Source organism: Quercus suber, unplaced genomic scaffold (genome assembly GCF_002906115.3).
Source record: "Quercus suber isolate HL8 unplaced genomic scaffold, Cork oak 2.0 scaffold_730, whole genome shotgun sequence".
In the NCBI taxonomy this organism is placed as follows: Eukaryota; Viridiplantae; Streptophyta; class Magnoliopsida; order Fagales; family Fagaceae; genus Quercus; species Quercus suber.
In genome coordinates this window covers 208785-214658 of record NW_027070170.1, presented here as the reverse complement: position 1 = coordinate 214658, position 5874 = coordinate 208785, and positions in this window count along the sequence as shown.

Below are 5874 nucleotides of genomic sequence, written 5' to 3'. Positions count from 1 at the left end.
GAGAATGTTACACTATGGTAGAAAGCAGTACACTGTACATTTCATTGTATTTTCTCCTTCAGCTATCAAGACAATAGTGAAACATAGTACAATATCATTCAAAATCCATGAAAAAAAAAAAAAAAGCGCATGTGGATTCATATATAATTTCAATCCTGTTTCTTCTCTTCCTTTGATTGCATCTCTCCTTGGTATACTACACTTTCATGATCAGCCTCACCAAGGTGCAAACCGTTCCATAAGCAAACAAATTGTGGTTTCTGACAACATGTTTTCTCTTTGAACCATTCTTGCTTCCTTGGTAGCACCTTCCTTTTCTTCTTCAGCTTCTTCTTTGGCTTTTGAAAAGAGTGGCTTCTGGGTCTTAACCTTAACCTTCTCTTTAAGCTTTGCTAGCTCCCCCATCCAGGTTTCTACCACTGCAGCCATGTTAGCTTCTAGTACTTTAATCACGTTGAGAACAACTTTCTTTGTATGTAATAACTTTTTTTTGTGTTTTGAGTGAATGAGTTTATGAAGCAAAGTAGGTGGGTTTATATAGAATGAAAAAAGGAGAGAGGTTGTGGTTTTCTTTAGAAGCAAATGGTTCACTTTTGTTTTGGTTTTGTGTTGAAAATCGGGGTGTGGCCGTGATGTGTGGGCGCACCTTGGATTTACGTGGTAGCACACAGCATATAATGTAGGATATTCTTTTCTTTTCTTTTCTTTCTTTTTTTTTTTTTTTTTCTTGATAAGAATGTAGGATATTTTTTGAGTGTACTACTGGATGTGCTTTATTTTGTACAAACTTGGAAACTTGGAAAAATTCCTTAAAATAATTTATTGCCAAACTGTGGGTGCACTTTGTAATAATACATGTGGTAATTAGGAGGATTCTCTATGATTTTTAAAATAATTCCCAATTTTCTAAAATGTCATTCATCAATTATATTATTGGATGTCCTAGTATCATTTTTTTATGAAATATTTTTAGACATTTTTTATAATTAAAAAAATTTGATGTTTTTGACAATTTTTTTATATTGATATCAAAACTTTCTTAAAATAATTCATTAACAAATATCCTAAAACCATCTTACCCTTTTTTTCAAAGGAGTACTTGATTTTGCTACTTTATTAATCATTTTTTATATATAAAATAATTGGACTGATTTTATTATTATATAGAAGAGAGTGACTTGAATCTTTACGTTGGAAACTTTTTTTTTTATATATACAAGACAAAATTATATTCTAACTTAATTTAAGTGTATATGTGTATAAATCTTCCTCTTGAAAACTTAAATCTCGACATTTGTTCCCACACTTTACAAACATTTATACAAAATTTTTAATTGCATCATTAATAGTTACAATGGTTATACCGCTATAGGATTTTAAAAGTTATTTAAACATTAATAACGTGATAAAATTTAATACATTTATTTTAAAATAGATTACTAGAATTTTAGAAATAAAAATAATGGAGTACCCATTTTATGGGGAAAAAAATAGGAAAAAAAAATGGAGAGACTTCTAAAAAGAATAACCATTGACTTCTAAGTCAATTGGCACGTCCAATTCTTCTTAAAAAGCAGTGGGATCAATCCACTTATGCTTTAGTTCACAGAAATATTAATGAGTTGATTGTAATGGTGTATTATCTGTAGATTGTCATACATCATCATCATCGTTATTATCCCTTTAAAATCCAATCTTTGGGCTAAGGAATAAAAAACTAAAACTAAAACTAAAACTAAATGACAGCGGTCAAAAAAAAAAAAACTCTTGAAATTGACAGGATGTTACTAATCAAGAAAACTACAATTGAAAAGGGTAGAATTCAACCAATTCATTGTAATATTGAAATGCAAGTTTTTAAGTCAGGTACTCATTAACACATTCTCAACTTTATGGTATGGCATACATGCTAAAACACAATAACAATCAAGTCTAAATCCCAAAAAATTTTAAGCTAGTTTTAGATCTTAAAATGACTAATCAGAATTGATCACGTGCATAAACACACATATGAAAATATAAACCATAAATTCATTAGCAATTATGAAAATTCAAAGATTCTTGTTTAGAACACTCAAATCAAACCATTCAAAATCACCCATTGGATATTAATATTGTTTTGGCATTTAGTTATGGAAGACTAGTGTACATTGTTGTGTATCTTCCTAATTGCCATCACGGTATAACCAGAAGACTAGTCTTTGAGCACACCAAGGAAACCGCCACAGTTTGAGGAGTAATTGTAAACCGCGTGGTGCTATTACTTTGTCTCTTTTTCAACTTGCCCGGTGTAGATTCATTCCAGAAAGTTCAAAAAGACAAGAATACTATTTGGTCCACAAACCCTATCAAACAGCCTTCAATATGATCCTTGTTTTTTTTTTTTTTTTTTTTTTTTTTAGTTTGGAGTCTATAAGCATTTATCTATTTTTATATTTTAAAATTTGTTTTGTGTTAATTTTTAATATAAGATATGGAATGAGTTTTATGGGGAAACGAATTCGCCCTTAGAGTCCGTTTGGATACAACTGAAAACTGAAAACACTATAGCAAAATAATTTTTAAATGTGTGAATAGTACCGTGGACCTATTTTTAATGAAAAATTTGCTAAAAAGTGAAAATTGTGGGTCCATGAACAGTGCACAGATGCACTATTCATTGACAAAAGTCAACAAGTGCGGCTACTGTTCATTGAACAATAGCCGCACAGTACTGTGAACAGTGCACGAATGCACTGTTCACGGTTGAAAAAGTCTCTTTCCATGGCTGAAAGCAAAAAAAAAAAAAAAAAAAAAAAAAAAAAAAAAAAAAAAAGAAGGAAAAAACGCAAAAGCAATCGTAATCGTCCCAGCAAACGCACACTTAGTCTATTTGTCTGCTTTGGGGCAGGCTTTGGGCATGCTTATTGTGCAACTTCCCACCACATATCCCGCACGGTTTTGTCACTTCAAGCGACGTGGGTATGCTTTGTGCAAGAGTCCCACATCGAAGAAAGAAGCGCCCCACCCATGCCAGCTTAAGCTTATAAGGCATGGGTGGAGCGCTTCTTTCTTCGATGTGGGACTCTTGCACAAAGCATGCCCAAGTCGCTTGAAGGGACAAAGCCGTGCGGGATATGTGGTGGGAAGTTGCACAATAAACATGCCCAAAGCCTGCCCCAAAGCGGACAAATAGACTGAGGGCAAATTCGTTTCCCCCACAAGTTTGATTATTCCTATTTCGATTATATTTAATAATTTATGCCCTAGCCCGCATAAATAATAATAATAAACAAAATAGTTTACAAATACCAATTTTTTCTTAGAAATAGTCTAATTGAAAAATCAACACACTTACAATTCAAATACAATAACCAAAGCCAAAAAAATCAAAACATACACAAAAGTGTTCAAAAATTAAGAATATATATATAAAAAAATTAAAAAAAAAAAAAAAAACTTACATAAGATAACTAAAAACTTAAATGGGTGTCCATTATTTTGTTTCTTATAGTAAACTTTCTTTAACATAATATCATTTATACAAATTCAGAAGTAGCGAACAATAAGTAAGATAAATTTATTAGATTAAAACATAAGAGTACATTACATTTTGAAAAAGAAATACAACAAGTGGGTGTATTGTGTGAGATTTAATTATAGAAATAAATTATTATTTAAGAGGGATTGTATTGAAAAACCATGACTGAATACATATAAATTTTGATAACAGACTTTTAGTTGGAGTAGAATTTAAATTTTAAATCTTAGATAATAAAGTTTTATCTAAATTATAATATTGTTAAATCTTATCCCTTAGTCAAGAGTTTTGTAACTTAATATTCTAATAAAATATTAATTTAATAAGATACAACTTGCTAGAAAAAAAAACCAAAAAAAAAAAAAAAAAAAAAAACCAAAAACAAAAGCATGGGTTGTGTGGTATCTATGTTTAGAAGTTTTTTTATAATAGACTTTTAGTTTGAATAGACTTTAAATTTGTTTTAAATTATTGTTAAATCAAGCAACTTGAGGGAAAAAAACGTGATTATTATTAAATCTTATCCTTAGTCAAAAGTAATTTTTTTTTTTTTAAAGAAAGAAAATATGGGGTTTTGTGTGGATTTAAGTTTTATAATTTTTTATAATAAACTTTTACTTTGAATAGAATTTAATTTTTTTGAAATTTAAATGTTAAAATTTTACCTAATTAAACATTGTAAAATATTATTCCTTAATTTAGTAAATATATACCAGCAAAAAAATATAAAATTAATTATTAATTAGTGAGAGTAACCACTTGGCACAACAATGAAAAACCATGACTGAATATATATAAGTTCTCAAAAATTTGATGATAGACTTTTAGTTGGAGTAGAATTTAAATTTCTTAAACTTAGATAATAAAATTTTATCTAAATTAAATTATATTGTTAAATCTTATCATTAGTCAAGAGTTTTGTAGCTTAACATCTTCATAAAATATTAATTTAATAAGATGCAACTTGAGGGAAAACAAAAAAAACAAAAAAAAGTGTGGGTTGTGTGGCATTTAAGTTTAGAAATTTTTTACAATAGAATTTCAGTTTGAATAAAATTTAAATTTGTTTTTAATTATCATGAAATCATGCAACTTGAGGGGGAAAAGTGGGTTGTGTGGGATTTAAGTTTAGAATTTTTTTTTATAATAGACTTTTAGTTTGAATATAATTTATTAATTTGTGAGAGTAGCCACTTGGCGCAACTATAACTTCTAAACCCAACTTTTTTTTATATATATAATACTAGTTATAGTCTTATGCGTTGCACGGTTTTACTCATCAACTTATATACCATATAATTTATTTGAGAAAAATTGCGTAAAGCATTATAAAGTATAAAACTTTGATAGCCTTGTGGTGTGCAAATAATATTTTCTGGGTGTCTTTGATACTTGTTTCAAGATTAAATATGGAGATAAAGAGAGATTAATATTTGGAAACAAATCCATGTAATGGTTTTTGTTTACCAAATTGGTTTAAGGCTTTTTTCGAATATGAGTATTGCTGCAAAGCCGTTGATGTCGTGCTTGTAACTTTACGAAGGAAGCCCTGTCTTCTTCCTCAATCTCATTCAACGATTTTTCTCCATTGTCTTCTATAACCGTAGTGTAAAAACAAAACAAAAATTAGTAGGTTGAATTCTAAGTAAATAAATTAGCAGATTCTCAAAAAAAAAAAAAAAAAAAATGAAGCAACTAAATTAGCATAAAAACAAAACAATTACTTATATATATATATATATATATATAACCTATAGTTCTACACATGAGGCTAAGAGAGGAAGAAAAAAGGGAGGACCGAGGATGAAGATAACTGATGAAATACTAATGATAATATGGAAGTAGTACTTTCAACAGATAACAGATATAGATTTCATAAGTTATAGAGAAACAATTGAACTATAAAAATGTCTTTAGGGCTGGGATCTTTTGGTTTCGTAGTTTTTTTTTTTTTTTTTTTTTTTGAAAAACTTCTTTGTAGTTGAATTGCTCAATATATGTTTAGAAAATCTTAACCACAATTTATAATCTTCAAAATTAAAGTAGAGTACAGGATTGAAATATTGGATATTTGTTATCCACTGAGTGGAGGAGAAGTATAATTCCTCTTCTTTGGGAATCAAGATATGGAGAAACAATTGAACTATAAAAATGTCTTTAGGGCTGGGATCTTTCAGTTTCGTAGTTCTTCTTTTTCTTTTTTCTTTTTTTTTTTGAAAAACTTCGTTGTAGTTGAATTGCTCAATATATGTTTAGAAAATCTTAACCACAATTTATAATCTTCAAAATTAAAGTAGAGTACATGATTGGAATATTGGATATTGTTATTCAATGAGTGGAGAAGAAGTAATAAT